This window comes from Momordica charantia, assembly GCF_013281855.1.
Source record: "Momordica charantia cultivar OHB3-1 chromosome 3 unlocalized genomic scaffold, Mcharantia_2.0 BLBB01000003.1, whole genome shotgun sequence".
Lineage (NCBI taxonomy): Eukaryota > Viridiplantae > Streptophyta > Magnoliopsida > Cucurbitales > Cucurbitaceae > Momordica > Momordica charantia.
This window is the reverse complement of record NW_028275161.1, coordinates 12774-29456: the sequence shown is the minus strand read 5'-3', so window position 1 is coordinate 29456 and position 16683 is coordinate 12774. Positions and strand designations below refer to the sequence as shown.

The following is a 16683-nucleotide window of genomic DNA, read 5'->3' as shown; positions in this document are numbered from 1 at the left end:
AGTGATGTTCCCCTTCACAGGGCACAGGCTGCTCTGTACAGCCGTCACCTTTGCCTTAGAACCTGCGACATCATTTGTAATGACATGCTTCATGACGATATCAGCCAAGCGCGAGATTTTGGAATTGAGGTCTGCCACTACATCCTCTGTTACTAACCCCGTGGGACTTGCTGTTGTTGATGCAACTTGTGATTTCGACCATTGATACTTATTCCTTGAAATTCTTTCCAATATGCCAAAAGCTTCTGCATACGGTCTTGACAGCAAAGCTCCATTGGCTGAGGCATCAATTACCAATTGTGTCGCCTCATTTAGTCCATTATAATAAGTCTCAATCTGAATGTAGCGGAGTATTCCAAGATGGGGGCATTTTTGTAACAAACCTTTGAATCTTTTCCAAGAATCACTTAACGATTCTCCTGGTAACTGCTAAAAGTTGTTTATCTTGTTTTTTAGTTCAGCATTCTTCGAAGGTGGGAAATACTGCATCAAGAATTGCTCTGCTAAGTCGTTCCATGAAGTAATTGATTCGGCGAGCAAGGAGTCCAGTCATGCTCCAGTAGAGTCCCTCAAGGAGTAAGGGAATAGCTTCAATCCCATCGCTTCCTTACTAACTCCAGCTTCCTTAAACGAATCAACCACTTGTATAAAATATCTTAACTATCTGTGCGGGTCTTCTGATGCTAAATCATATAATGGTCTCAATGTTTGCAACATTTGAAACATTGCATGCTTCAGCTCAAATCTCCCTGCTTCGATGATTGGATCAGCAATGACAGGGTTGAAGTCATAGAACATTGGAGCTGCATATGCTCTAATTTCCTGCTCTGTGTCATCGGCAAGCAGAACAGCGTTCATGGGAGGTACTTTATTGACAACTCCTTCCCCTGCTATTCTTGCTACTTCGTTCTCAGGTGGGTTTTGCTTGTTGTGATTCATTTCTACTTTCTCTCTTTTTTTTCCGGTTCTGGGTCAAAAAGTGAATTCGAATGCAGGAAAATCGTTCATTCACAGCTCCCACACTCTTGAAAAAGAGCAGCAAGGTCTTTAAGCACCATACCTCAAAATAACTAACCACAATCTATAATTCTCCAAAAATTCCCCGGCAATAGCGCCAAAAACTTGTTGTATTTCCTAGAAATAGGCGAATTATACACTAATTTTGTCAATTGTAGTACAAACAAGGTCGTCTCCACAGGGAATTCATGCATATAGAAAATGATTAATTAACTTTGAGTTACCAAAAAAAAAAGAAATTGAAGTTGGTTTATCAATGTCTCCAATAACTTGAAAAATAAAATGCAAATAAAATAGTAGATGAGAGAGCAAATAACTGCTCTTGAAAGCTTCCACCGAATAAGTGAACACAAAGGGGTTTACATCGATGTTTAGGGATTCAGGGAGAAGAAATCCACCTACTGATTTTAAACGTCATCTACTGAAGAAAGACACCTACAACTCTTAACGCCCAGACCCTCACGGCTCTCTTCCGAGTTACCCATCAAATGATCTAACCTAACTTCCGTTGTGGTTACAACAAGCATTAACCAATCTATATGCACCGGATAGTAAACCCCATTCCTAGGTATTCACTCCTCTATTTCAGAAAGAACACTCGAGCTAAATCAGCGTCTCTCTCTCTTCCGTCGTCAATGGAGACCCCAAGTCTTTCAGGGAATGTTCCCTGAAATCGATACTTCCAAATTAGGTCTCCAAAAACGTCCTCGTTCGGTTGGGGTCCCTCTTTCTTTAAGTACTGGGCCTTTAATCTTTTACGGCACCAAAGAACCTCACGCGGATGCTGTGTGGACAATGTACGGACGCTGTACGAACACGGTAACAGTATGGGTGAAATGTAATTACTGCTCCAGCCTATCCTTTATAGCTTCCAAAGCGCTAGCCCGCTTCCAACTTCAACCATTTTTGCTCTTAGCCTTCTGCAGCACCAATTTATTCCACTAAAGCCTCACCTGCTCCGAATCCACCATACTTTTCTCTCTGCATTAAACATTCACAATTTAACATTCACTAAAAATTCAATGAATCTACAAAAATATATGCATTGAAGGATCTTTTTGGAATTTCTCATGTTCTTAGGGCTTAATTAGCTTGTATCTCACATTCTTGGCACACAATTACTCTTAGCTTGACCCATAATTCACTTTCTATTTGAGAGCTATCAGCTAGTCAACAAAATTCAGTGAAGAATTCTGATTCTCCTACTCATGCGTTCACGTCTTACTCCAATCCTGATGTGCTACATCAGTGTCAACAACTTCTCTAATTGTTGCAATCTCAAATGGCGACATCGACTTTTGGAGAAAATAGTGCCTCTGTTTCACATATAGCAGGTACTAATTCGCATTGGATTATTGATTTAGGTGCTTCTGTGCATCTTTGTTGTTCATGGTCTCTTTTTGATACTATTACCAAAATTTCTCCTATCTCTGTGGGATTGCCAAATAAATCTCGATATGAAGTGGAATTCTCAGGCTCAGTATGACTTTTTGATGATTTTTCTTCATGGTGTTCTGTATATACCACAGTATCACTTTAACATCATTTCCATCAGCATGTTATTCAAGGATATGCCTCATTTATCAGTGGAATTCTCTACTAACTCTTGTATCCTCCAGGACAAGTCCACTTCGAGGATGATTGGCAAAGGTAGCTTGGTCCGTAGGCTTTATCTGCTTGGTCCTATGATTGACTTTACTGTGGTCTCCAACTTGTTTGTTCTCCTACTACATTTTCTGTCAATGTTTCTGCTGTTAAGATTTCTCCTGATGTATGTCATAGACGTTTTGGCCATCCTTCCTCTACTAGATTGCATTCTCTTAGAGATGTTTTGCCTATTGAAACTCATGTTTTAAAGGATTCTTACTTTGATACATGTAAGATTTGTCCATTAGCAAAACAAAAGAGATTGTTTTTTCATTCGAGTCAACATAGGGCTACTAAGATCTTATACATGCTGACATTTGGGGACCATTTGCTCATCCAACACATTTTGGTTATAAGGGAGATTATGTTCTTATTGCAGTTTTTCTTGTAAATAGAACTCCTTCTCCTCTATTAAAGTGGAAGTCTCATTACACTGTTTTATTTCAGCAAGAGTCTGATTATTCTCTTTTTCGAGTTTTTGGCTCATTGTGTTTTGCTTCCATTATGAGTTCTCATCGAACAAAGTTTACTCCACGGGCTCGGCCAGCTGTTTTTATGAGCTATCCACCTGGGATGAAAGGTTATAAATTATTTTATATTGAGAGAAAGATCTTCTTTGTTTCTTGGGATGTGGTATTTCATGAAGAACTTTTTCCCTTTCTTAATATCCCAGCTGATGGCAATTCTGTAGACCCCTTTCCAGACCTTGTGTTGCCTTGTGCTATGGACTTTCAAGTGGATCCTCTACCAAATGTTTCTACTGATAGTGCTAACAGTCATACAATACTTATTGGTGGCTCTTCAGATGATCCTATTGGTCCTTATATTGGCGACTCTTTAGATGATCCCATTGTTCCTAATGTCCTTGATAATGCTCAGCAACCTAGTACACTTGATCATGGTAGTAACATTGATCCATAGTCTAGCACACTTGGCCCCTCTGAACAGTAGCTTATTCGGCGTTCTACTCGGTCTACACAAATGCCTTCTTATTTACGCGATTATCGCTGCAGTCTATTAACTCATTCTTTGCCATTTACCACATTTACTAAACAGCCTTTGGAGGCTCATATCTTTTATGACAAGCTCTTTGTTTCACATCAGTTTTTTGTTCTGAATGTGTCTGCATCTTATGAACCTCAGTGTTATCATCAAGCTGTTATTTATCCTTATTGGCGACTTGCTATGAAGGTTGAACTTGATGCGATGATGGCTAATAATACATGGCATGTTGTGCCACTACCTCCCAATCGTCATACGGTGGGTTGTCGTTGGATTTACAAAATCAAACACAACTCTGATGGTTCCATTGAGAGGTATAAAGCCCGTTTGGTCGCTAAGGGCTATACTAAACAAGAAGGCATAGATTTTGTTGAAACCTTTTCTCCGGTTGCCAAGATGGTTACTGTGAAGGACCTCCTCACGCTTACTACTTCTAAGTCTCGGCCTTTGATCCAGTTGGATGTTAATAACGCTTTCCTCCATGGTGATCTTACTGATGAAGTGTATATGGACTTGCCTTTGGTTATAAGCCTGATGTTTCAGTCCCTTCTACAGGATCACGTTTGGTGTGCCGACTTAATAAGTCCATCTACGATCTTAAATAGGCCTTTAGGCAGTGGTTCTCCAAATTTTCTACTACTTTACTTCATTTGGGTTTTCACCAATCAAAATCTGATTATTCTTTGTTTGTTCCAGGTTCTGGTGACACGTTCATTGCCTTACTTGTTTATGTGAATGACATAATCTTATTGGGGCTAATATTTCTCTTATCCGGTCTTTACAATCTGTGTTGAATAATCAGTTTCGTCTAAAGGAGCTTGGCAATTTGAAATATTTTCTTGGGATTGAGATTGCCTGAAGCACTCGAGGTATTTCTTTATCCCAAAGACATTATACTGTGACATTATTGGAGGATACTGGACTCCTTGGTTGTCGTCCTAATACAGTTCCTATGATCCCCCACTTCGCCTTCGTGCTTTTGATAGTGAGCCCCTTCATGATCCACTTGTTTATTGAAGAGTTGTGGGACAATTATTATATCCTATCATATCTCGATCGGACATTACATTTGCAATACACATGTTGAGTCAAATTATTTCTAAACCATGTAAATCTCACCTTGATGCTACATATTATTTGCTTCAATATCTTAAGGGGTCTCGGGCCAAGGGATTTTTATATCGACTTCTCCTTCTTTTCAGCTTTGTGCTTTTGCCGATGCTTATTGGGCTTCCTGTCAGGATACTCGTCGTTCGACCACTGGTTTTTGTGTATTTCTTGGAGAATCCTTAGTATCTTGGAAGTTGAAGAAGCAGATAACTATTTCTCGTTCATCTGCTGAGGTCGAGTATAGAGCTTTGACCACTGTTGCTTGTGAGCTTGTCTGGGTTTCCCATTTACTTACTGATTTACAAGTTACTTTCTCTCCTCCAGCCTTATTGTTTTGTGATAATCAGGATGCTATTCATGGGCTCCTTGCAAATATGGCAAAAAGATTACATAAAATTAATAAAATAGCACTCACATTCTAAAATTTCAAATATAGCAAGTTTTTACCAATTCACGCAGGCCCACATTGTTAAAAGTCTTAATTACCCTGCAAGCCCAATATTAACATGCAAAAGCCCGAATATGGTAGCCCAAACCAAAAGAAAACCTAATTTTTCAAATTCCATCATTTTCGTCTGTTCGACGTCCATCCTTCACCACCACTTTTTCATTCAAACCATCAAAACAAAACCTAACTTTTCAATTTTCACTCTGATTTCCGTTCGATTTCCATTCGATTTCCATCAAGAAAGTTATCCCGAAATCATTTTCGTTCGTTCGATTCTCATCCAACCTTCGAGCTTCTGATTTCCAGCCCAAATACGTCTGATTTCCATTCGATTTCCTTCAAGAATGTCATCCCCAACTACCATTTTCGTTCGTTCAATTCTCATCCAACTAGCAAGGAGCGACAATGTTTACCAAATTTCAATTTCCGTCTGATTTCCGTTCGTTCGTTCGTTCTGATATCATTCAATTCCCGTTTGATTTCTTTAAGTAGAGGTATATATGTTTCCATTTCGATTTTTGCTGAACTCCTAACACACATTTCTTACATTTTGATTTTTGGGATAAGTAGAGATATATATGTTTGCTTCCATTTCGATTTCAATTTACTATAGCAGTGACTATATTGAATATATCAGTTATAATGGTTCACATAGCAGTGACTATAGCAGTAACTACCATTAATTTTGTTTAAACTTTATATTTTTTTAGTTTGGTTCTGTTTTTTCATTTGTTTATATGTCTTAGTGCAAGTTACACCTATATGGACAAGAAAGAAAGTAAAATGGTTCAAAAAAGAGAACGAGTAGTATTGAAGCATGAATCTTCCAAGGCGAAGAAAAAAAGAAGAAAAGAGTGAGGTATGTTATATACTACTGATTTTAAGAATTTATGATATAATATTCCTTATGTGATTATCTATGCAATATATATATATATGATATACGTCTGATATATTATTGATATGATAATGATATGTTTGATATACGTTCAATATATTATTGATATGATAATGATTACTATTCATATGATATTCTGATAGACTTGATGTGAGTTTCTATGCAATATATGTTTGGTATACGTCTGATATACTATTGATATACTTACGACATACTTATGACATATTTGATATATTATATTTTACCTTAACATGATATTGAAATGTGGTGTTCTGGAGTTAAAGTACAACAGCACTCTAAACTAGAAACAATTGACAACGTCTTAAAAATGTTTTCACCAACTCAGAAAGAAATATTTGAAAAAGGACCCTTTGGACACTTCTTGTCATTTAGGTTTAGCAGATGTCCACTACAATTACTAGTGCATCTAATTAAGAGAATATCTGACAAAAGTCCAAAAGATGCATTAGTATTCAACTTTGATGGAAAGTTTACAAGATTTGGATTGAAAGAGTTTAGTTTGATGACAAGTTTGAATTGTTGTGATGAATACCCCACTCTTGACGAGATCATTATAGATGGAGAAACAAATACCCATGATCTTGGGAACACATTTTTTAAGCTTAGAGAGACAATAGATAGAAGAAATGTACAAGCAGCTTTTCACATTGGGTCTCAAAATGATAATTTAATGGTGAAAATTGCTAACTTGTACATCTTAGAATGCTTATTGTTTGCCAAACAACTTCACACTAAGGTAGAATGGAAGCATGTTGACATTGTCGATAGTGAAAAGTTGTTTACGAAATATCCATGGGGTAGGTTGGTATATGATCTAACAATTGAATACATAAAACAAAGCTTCACAAGATAGATCAACAGATTATACCTTGCAAGGCTTCCCACTTGCACTCATTTGTTGGGTGTGTGAAGTAATTTTCAAACTTTCTGATTTGAGGGGTTGGAATTGCAACAAAAAAGATGGACATCAAATCCCAAGAATGTTGAAATGGGATATCCTATCACAGCTAGATTGGCACCATCTGCAAGAAAATATTTTCTCTGCAAGTGATGTAAGTTTCTTACTTCACTGATCTCTCCCTCTTTTTTTTTTGGTTCTTGTTTCTATTGATTTACTACATTTGTTGACTTATTATGCAGTTCTCAATAATTACAATTCTTCCTACAAAAGATGAATTATCTATTGACATCTTCACAAATTTGATGATGCAAGAAGACATTGCGCAAGATGATGATCCCAACAATGTGGATGATATGACAGAAGGAGGAAATATTGAGGAGGAAGAAGGAACAGAAACACATGGTTCAAGTAAAAGCTTGACTTTGAAGGAGGAAATACAAGAAATTAGAAGTGTTCAGAAACAAATGGTTGGGATGTTGACTTCTATATTAGAAGTAATCAATGATAGATTTCCACCAAAATCAAACATTGAAAAACAATCCCAAGAATCACTTCAGAAGAACGTACCTCCATCGATAAGTCTTGAGCTTCTTGACGAAGAAGTAGATATTGATAAAATTGTGGAATATGCAATCAATCATGAGAAAGAGGATGCAGATCAGGATGGGAAATGGAAAGAAAAGGAAAAAGAGGTAAATCTAAATTGCTTTACTTTTCTTACATTGATTTACTTTTCTTATCTTTGGAATGCTTCTTAGAAGAATGAACAAGACGATGAGAATGAAGAAAAAGAATCAAGTGAGGAAGAAGAACAAGAAAGAGCAGAAGACAAAGAAGAGGAAAAAGCTAATGAAGATGAAATTGTAAGTATAGTGAGACAATAGTTAGTTTTATTAATCATTTACTTGTGTTATTCACTTATTGAAACTCGTCGATGATTTTTATTTACAGAAAATTACAAAGAAACGATAAAAAAAATCCACGACAAAGGGTCAAAGCAGGTAAAATAGTGATTTACTGTTATACAGCTCATATATACTGATATATAACTTATGGACTTCTGATATACAATTGATTACTGTTATATAACTGATATATAACAGATATAGAACTGATTGACTTCTGATATACTATTGATTATTGGCTTCTGATATACTACAGATTTACTTCTAATATACTACTAATTTGCACATATACTCTTGATATATGATTGATATATATATATATATATATATATATATATATATATATATATATATATATGTAACTGATGACTTTTTATATACTATTAATTTACTTCTGATGTACTAATGATTGACAGATATACTCCTAATATGTATGTGATATATGTTTGATATACATATGATATATAACTGATTTACGTTTGATATAACTATGATATCTAATACTATAGCTGATATATAACTGATTGACTTTTACTATACTATTGATTTACTTCTGATATACTAATGATTGACAGATATATTCCTGATATATATGTGATATATATTTGATAGACATATGATATAGAAATGATTTACTTCTGCTATAAATATGATATCTACAAATTATTTCAAATATATTACCTCTAATATGTTTCTTAAATACTACTAATATATCAAATAATTTTTTTCATATTAAAACAATGGTCCAAACAAGGAAAATGAAAACTAAAGTCATTGAAGAAAAGGTTGATGTTGTGCGTCCCAAAAGACAGCATAAACCAACTCCAAAGGTGTTGTCTATGGAAAAACGAAAAGCTGCAAAAATATCATGTCTTAAGACGCTACAATCACCGAGAACGAAGATTGATCATGATTGCCCAAGATTACTCAATGAAGAACTTGGAACTTGTGCTTTTGGAACTTGCTTCTACTTTTCTAGATTTTTGGAACTCATACTTCTACTTTTATAGTGACATTGTTAGTCTACTTTGTGTTTATGAATGTGACAATCTACTCATGTTTAGATTACAAGAAAATATCTTAAAGGTTTTAAATGATATGCCATTTTTTTTGGGGCAATGTTCTTTTGACATGAATACCTTTGAGTTCATTTTGATGTTTAAACCTTTAAACTTTTTGAGTTCATATTGATATTACTTCTCCTTGTACTACTGATATCTGTATGATGTATACTTGATATATTACTGATATATTATTGATATATAGATTTACAACTGATATAATTCTGATATATAGACTAATGTAATGCTCTAAATTATGTCATCAACTATAACTTACAGAAGCAAAATCATATAAGCAAACTCTATTGGGTATAAACATTGTGTTGTAACAAAGAAACTACTTCATTGTAAATTCAAATCATAAAAGCAATGTTTTGGTATACATCCTTGATATACATCATTTTTCAATAGGTGCAAGTTTACAAGTCCTACGATTGTGTCCAACACGTTGACAACGTCCGCATTTTGTGTGCTTTATCACCTCACCAATTGAAGGAATCCTTTGTTTTCGAGGCCTTCCTGCTGGACGTTTAATGATAGGAGGTAATACATTAACATCAATTGCTACTGATCCCCAATCCAAATGGTTACCGACAGGACGAATTGAACCATTATAAGTAAATAATAATCTACTAGACAGATAATACTCAGACACATATGAATAAGGATTCAAATAACTGCAAGTGCATGAGCACAAGGAATTTCTTCCAAATCCCAAACACGACAAGTGCAACTTTTAGAACCCAAATTTACCAAAAAATTATCCGCTTTATGAATTACTTGAAATTCAACGTTGTTGATAGGATCAACCTGAAAAAAGAAAAAAAAAATAATAAAAATAGGTTGTGAAAGAAAAATAAATATTATTAAATAATAAAATGTAAAAACACTTACCATCAAACTTTTGAATTCATTAAATTGTTTATGTATCTCAGTATCAGCCCAATGACTCAAAAAACTATTCAGAGAAGATGCTGATTTACTTCTATCATAAAACCACCTTTGAAGTAATTGTTTAACTGAATCAAGTAGTGATGCAACAGGTAAATCTCTTGACTCTTTCAAAGTTGCATTTAGGCTCTCAGAAATATTAGTTGTCAACATTTGATATCTTCTTTCTTTAGTGTGTGCATGAGCCCATTTTTCAAATCCAACATTACTAAGATACTCTCGTATAGTAGGATATATTGACTCCACCAACCTCATATTTAACTCAAAATCCTTAGTTGTGTAGGATTTGACACAGTTTTCAAAAAGTCTATCAATCAAGGAGTCCTTGTATGACAACTTCAAATTCTTCAACAGATGTTGCTTACAAACACAATAAGCATATGGAAAAACCTTTAGAACACTTTTTCCAATACTTAAATGACAATCAGAAATGATAACTAACCCTTCTCGATCTCCAAAACTTTTCTTTAAATTTTGAAAAAACCATCTCCATGACGCATCATTTTCTGAATCTACTATACTAAAGCAAGAGGGAAAATCTAATTGTTACCATCGCACGTTGAGGCAGTCAATAGTGTACCACCATATTTGCTCGTCAAAAATGTCTCATCAACAAATATATTAGGTCTACAATACCTCCAACCTTCAATAGATGCACCTAGAGCCATGAAACAATACTTAAAATGTCTAGTCTTATCAATTTCATATGCAATGTATGTACCTACAAAAATAATATAGATAGAACTATTGCATCTGCGTAGTATATCATTACACGTCAAATATATCAATAATATATCACATCAACACATCAAATATATCAGTAATATATCACAGCAACATGTCAAGATATCAAAATCAGATATGATAATCAGTAGTATAATCAAATATATATCAGTAGTATATCAACAGTATATCAGAACACCTACATCATAATAAAATCAAGAAGATATATCATCTCATACATATTACACATATATCATAAGCATATATTATGGGTATATCATTAAAGAAAACAAACCTGGATTCATTTCTTTCAACTTCAGAAAAAACTTCGGAATCAATGCATAAGAATCATCAGCATCTCCTGGCAACACTTTATTAACAGCTGTTTTTGCCCTCCAAGCTTTATAATAACTAACACCAACTCCATAGTTTGTGCGCATATGATGAATGATATCTTTCGGAGTCGAACGACCAGAAGAACTAAATCTAAATTTCTCAACCATACATTCACCAATAAAAGATGATGAAGCTTGTCTATGAGAAGATTGAACTATCGTCATACGACAATTATGATCACTAACATACTTTCTAATCATCCATAGTTCACTACCTCTATAACGAGATGCTCTAACATACCATTGGCAGCCATTCTGAACACATTCAAACTCAACTGATTTGAAATTTGATCTCAAAGTCTTGAACTGAAGCTATTCTTTATAGCCATAAAGTGAAAAGCTTTTGATAAAACTTCCTTATTTACAAATAGATCCTTCTCCTTTAGATGAAATGCAGAAGACATACTAGTAATATCAACATCATTATAATCTTGAAAATCTCTTTCAATTATAGCAGAAGAAGCAATAAACAGACCTAAATTCTCACTTCCAGAATTAATAACACTAGACTCCTCCAAAGGCATAACATTTATATGAGCAACTAAAGGATATCTTGTGCTGTCCTCCTTAACCAAAGTAAAAAACCAAGCAACATCTTTATCTTCATTAATCTCAACAATAGTTTGAACTGAAAATTGAAAATTGAAAATTACTACCAAACTTTAATAAAACTGAAAATTGGACAAAACAAATTGATGGATCTAACTTCACTTCATTCAATATCAAATTCCTAAAATTCTGAAAATTCATATCGTCATCAACCAAAATCCCAATAGTTTTGTAATTCATATAGCAATGAATATCATCTCATTCACCACTGTGAAATACAATTATTGCAAGCTTGCCCATAACTACAAATACTGCAAAAATATAAAATATTGATGATATTAGTATATCAATCAACAAATAACATAACATAAGCTGCAGATATACGCTATATTTAATACCTATATTGAGTATATAAATTATAGATATACGTAAAATATCTATGATATACCTCATTGATACACTTCATATTCAATGGAAGTATATCAGTATGATATACCTCACTGATTTAGGTGATCGTAAAATTCAGGTAGGTTCTCCACAATCTTAATGGTGATCATTCGCCCAAAATCAGACATCAATAATTAAAATCAAGCTTAAATTCGAAAGAAGAAGAAGAAAAACTAAAATCAAGACCTCAAAAACGAACAAAATCGAAGAAGAAGAAGAACAAAAACTAAATATAATTATAATAGTCCCTCAAGAAGTCTAAATTCTTCTTTTCGAAATCTGCCTTATTAAAACGGACAGAAGTTCCTCAAAGGCTGAAAGTTCTTCACGAACAAAATCGAAGAAAAAGAAGAAATAAAATCTAAAGAGCTAAAATGGAAACCTGATGAACGAACAAAGACGAAGTAAGAAGCTAAAATCGATACCTGATGAACGAATTAATACGAACGAAGAAGCTAAAATTGATACCTGATGAACGAATGAAGACACGCGAAGAAGAGACGAACGAAGAAGACGATGATCCGAGAGAGAACGAAGAAGCACGAAGAAGATGATGATCCTAGAGAGAACGAAGACGCACGAAGAAGATGATGATCCGAGAGAGAACGAAGAAGCGCGAAGAAGAGACGAACGAAGAAGACGATGATCTGAGAGAAAACGAAGACGAGCGAGAAATTGATGAGGGCAATTTGGGAATACTCAAAAATTCAAAATCAGAATCCTATGAAAATTGCTATATTTGAAATTTTGATAAGTGGGTGCTATATTGTTAAATACCTAAAACTTATTTGCCACCAAATGAAATAACCCTGCTATTCATTTAGCATCAAATCCTGTTTTTCATAAGTGGACCAAACACATCGAACTTGACTGCCATTTTGTTCGAGATCGTGTTCGGGATGGTTTTCTTCGGTTACTCCCAGTTCGGTCTCATATGCAGCTTGCGGATGCTTTTACCAAGTCGTTTCATCGTCCAGCTTTCAAATTTCTGATGTCCAAGATGGGTTTACTCGATATTTACAGTCCATCTTGAGGCGGCGTATTAGATATTCTATTTTAATGTAACTTGTATTAAAAATTAGTTGAAACAGTTTTAGTTATGTTGTTATTCTTTAGTATTTAAAGAAGAGTTGTACTATTATTTCATTAATGAGAAATTATCAACATTTTTCTCATTCTTACAGTTCCATAAGATTCAAGCAACTAGGTGAAATTGCATGAATCCCGACCGAGATTTATGCGATCTCAGATGAGATTCATGCTCGAGATTTATTATCATTTAACTTTAATGAATCCAAATAAAAAGAAAAAAAATAAAGGGCTAGATTTATTCAATCTCGGTGGGATTCAAGTCCGATATTTATGCCCATTTTAATTTCAATGAACCCAAGTAAAACGGAGAAGAAAGATCGAAGAGAGAAGAAGAAGAATGAAGACAACTGAAGGAAAAAAAACGGGGAAGAGAAACTAAGAAAGGGAGATTTATTTTTTGAATTAAGGAGTACCGCTGTAATATTACCTCAATTTAAATTCAATTAAATATTAAAGTGGGTCGTTTGGATACATTTTACCAGAGTCATTCCAAAATCAATGGAACATCACTTTGGTCAATTTGCCTGGTAATCCCTCTCTTTCGATCGTGGGAAATTGACTAAAATGACTCACTCAAGTTTCCCATTTACCCAAGTAACCCACCCCTATAAAATTGTTTTCAATAACCCATCTCATTATTTTAATTAATTTAGAAAAAAGGGAAGTTACATTTCTACCCCTAAAATCAAAAAACAAACCGTTGCTCAACTCTTCCCTCTCCCTCCCCTATTCGTCTTCCTCTTTCTCTTCGTTGAACTTCTTCGTTTTTGTCTTCGTCTTCCGCTTCATTTAGCTTCGTCATCTTCACATGATTTCATCAGAATTTCTTCTTCCTCATCTCTCACACAAAGCTTTGAGGTAAAGATCTCTCTTTATTGTATACTAATTCACGGCGTCGATGTGATTATATACTCTGAATCGATGTCATATGGTTTTTCTAGTTTATTGGGTTTGATTTCTGTAAAATTGGTGGTAGTAGGTAAGGTATTTCAAATTTGGGAGTGGGTATTTGCAATGGATTCGGATTCTTGGGGTGATTTTGTACGAAGTGGGTTAGGGCTTCGATTATTGAGAGACTGAATAATTATAGGTGGTTTTCGGGCGAAATAACTTAGGGTTTTCAACTTTTTGGGTTGGGCTTTAGGAAGGAATATGAACATTTCTCGGCGGATTTCGGGCGAAGAATATGGGTTTTAACGTTTTGGAGTGGGTTTTAGAAATGGGCAAGAATTCTCGTGATCTTTCGGGGGAAGAAGATTAGTGATTTGGAAGGTTTTCAGGGCATTTCAGGCATGGTTCATATATTTTGGAGTGTATATTCTGTGGGAATTCTCAGGCCCTTTCGGGCATGAATGATATATTTTGGAGTGTATATTCTGTGGAAATTCTCGGGACCTTTCGGGCGTGAGTGATATTTTTTGGAGTGAATCTTCTGTGGGAATTCTCGGGACCTTTCGAACGTGAGTGATATTTTTTGGAGTGAATCTTCTACGGGAATTCTCGGGGCATTTCAGGCGAAGTGGATAAGAATTTAGATGTTCAACATTCTCGTGGGCTTTTAGGTTCTGGTATAATTCTCGGTGCCCATTCTCGCCCGGGAATTCAGCCGAAAGATTTTACAGTACTATACTTCGAGCAAAGTTATTTTAATATTGTAAAATTCTCGTGCACGACTTTGCCCGAGAATGGAACCGGGAAATATGACAGGATTATGTTTTACACCCTTTTTTTTGTTGGTTGAAAGAATGTTTGGTTATTAGTATATGTATGTCTTATCTATGTCTCTGATCATAGGATCCTTTATTTACTCATTTCCAGGTTAATTCAAAATGGAAATAGTACCTAAAATGTCTCCCTCATCCTATGCCTCCGCCAACTTGACATGTCTATCGCACCTAGCGAAGACTACCGCAACCATTAAAAGTAAATTGACCCCACCACGGCTTAGGATGTTTAGGAAAACTGTATTCAGTCACCTCCTTGACTTGGACCTCGTATTTAACGGGTCATTGATATACAACATCATACTTATGGAGATCGAGGATAGTACACTTGGCACCATTAGCTTCAGCCTGTTTGGGAGTAAGGTGTCATTTGGGTGGAGGGAGTTTGACATTATTTCTGGCCTTAATTATGATAAGAGTCAAGTTAGAAAATATACATCTCCCCACAGTCTTAGGACTCTTTACTTTAATGATAGTAAGGACGTTCTGTTGAGTGAATTTTAGAAGATTTATATAGCCGCATGGTTCGAGGATGACTTCGACGCGGTCAATGTATCTATTGTTTACTTAGTAGAGTTAGTTCTGTTGGGGAGAGAGAGGACCCTGAAGTACGACTATACATTGCTGGGAATAGTCCATGATTGGGAAACGTGCTGCAACCACGATTGGGGCATGCTGTCCTTTGATAAGACTATATATAGTCTGAAGCGTGGCACGACGAAGAGGTCGAAGGATGAAATCGTATAATCTCTACAGTTTCGCTTGGGCGTTCCAGGTATGAGCATAAATACTTGTTTCCAGTTTTTGTTCCTTTCAACTGGTCAATAACGTCCACCACTTATACTTTCAGGTGTGGGCCTATGAGACTATATCTTCCTTATCTAGGCGTGTGGCCAATAAGGTAAATCTGGATGTCGTGCCACGTATTATTCGGTGGAGGTGCGGCCATTCAACTGCATGGCATGTGCTGGACAGAGAGATTTTCCGATCTAACACAGTAAGTTAAATCCTGTTAATACCTAACTTACTTTAACTTCCATATTTATGTCGACACGTTCATTACCATTGTTGTAGAGAAGAACTCGATCAATAGAAGCAACAGATGCTGAGACGACCTTCTTAAATAGGACGTTCGAACCACCCGAGCCCGAAGATGAGGATGAAGTCCCGCGTGAGAACGATGCTGCTGAACCATCAAGTGCACGTGCAAGACCAAAGAAGGATGATGTGGGACAAGGAGTGAACATCAGTGAAGGTGTCAGAGAAGACGTTCATGTGGAGGCTGAGGAGAAGGAGGAGAATGAAAGTGGTAAGAAGGTACGCATGTTCAGTGTGCGTCTGAGGAAGGTTGAGAAATGTTTGAAGCGCATCGAAAAGTACTGTTAGGGTTGACTTTTTACTGTAGAAACATGTGTTGGTAGCCCTGTTTGACCACGTTTTTGACCCATTTCCCATTATTATTTGCCAAAAAGGACCACATATTCTTAAAGTAGAACATACATATTATTATTTCTACATAAAAGTCAAACTATGGTACTTTAGGAAAAATATGAGATAAATGCGGTCAGAGTTGGAAGAAAATAACATAATTATGTCTTTTTTGCAGAATTGCGCCTGATGCATTTTTTGGAGGGCAATTTGTCAAAACAAACGTTTTGATTAATGAAGGGCAAGAAAGACATTTCCCACATATTCAAAACCGTCAGTCCAAGACTAAGTAAGGTGGTTAGGTGAATCTCAACCCTTTTCCACCTAAAATGGAGGGGAGTTTCAACCAACCTATGGTGCTATA

The 16683-nt window shown here is 35.5% G+C and overlaps 1 non-coding gene and 1 pseudogene across 1 annotated transcript; one reads left to right on the top strand and one right to left on the bottom strand.

Annotated features, from left to right (window-relative positions):
• The first annotated feature begins 352 nt into the window (after positions 1-352).
• Positions 353-459, top strand: LOC148212122 (small nucleolar RNA R71). The gene has a single exon (XR_015790030.1). It is a non-coding gene; the product is annotated as a small nucleolar RNA R71 (small nucleolar RNA).
• Positions 460-9407: 8948 nt separating this feature from the next.
• LOC148212121 (uncharacterized) lies at positions 9408-11928 on the bottom strand (annotated as a pseudogene).
• Positions 11929-16683: the final 4755 nt, after the last annotated feature.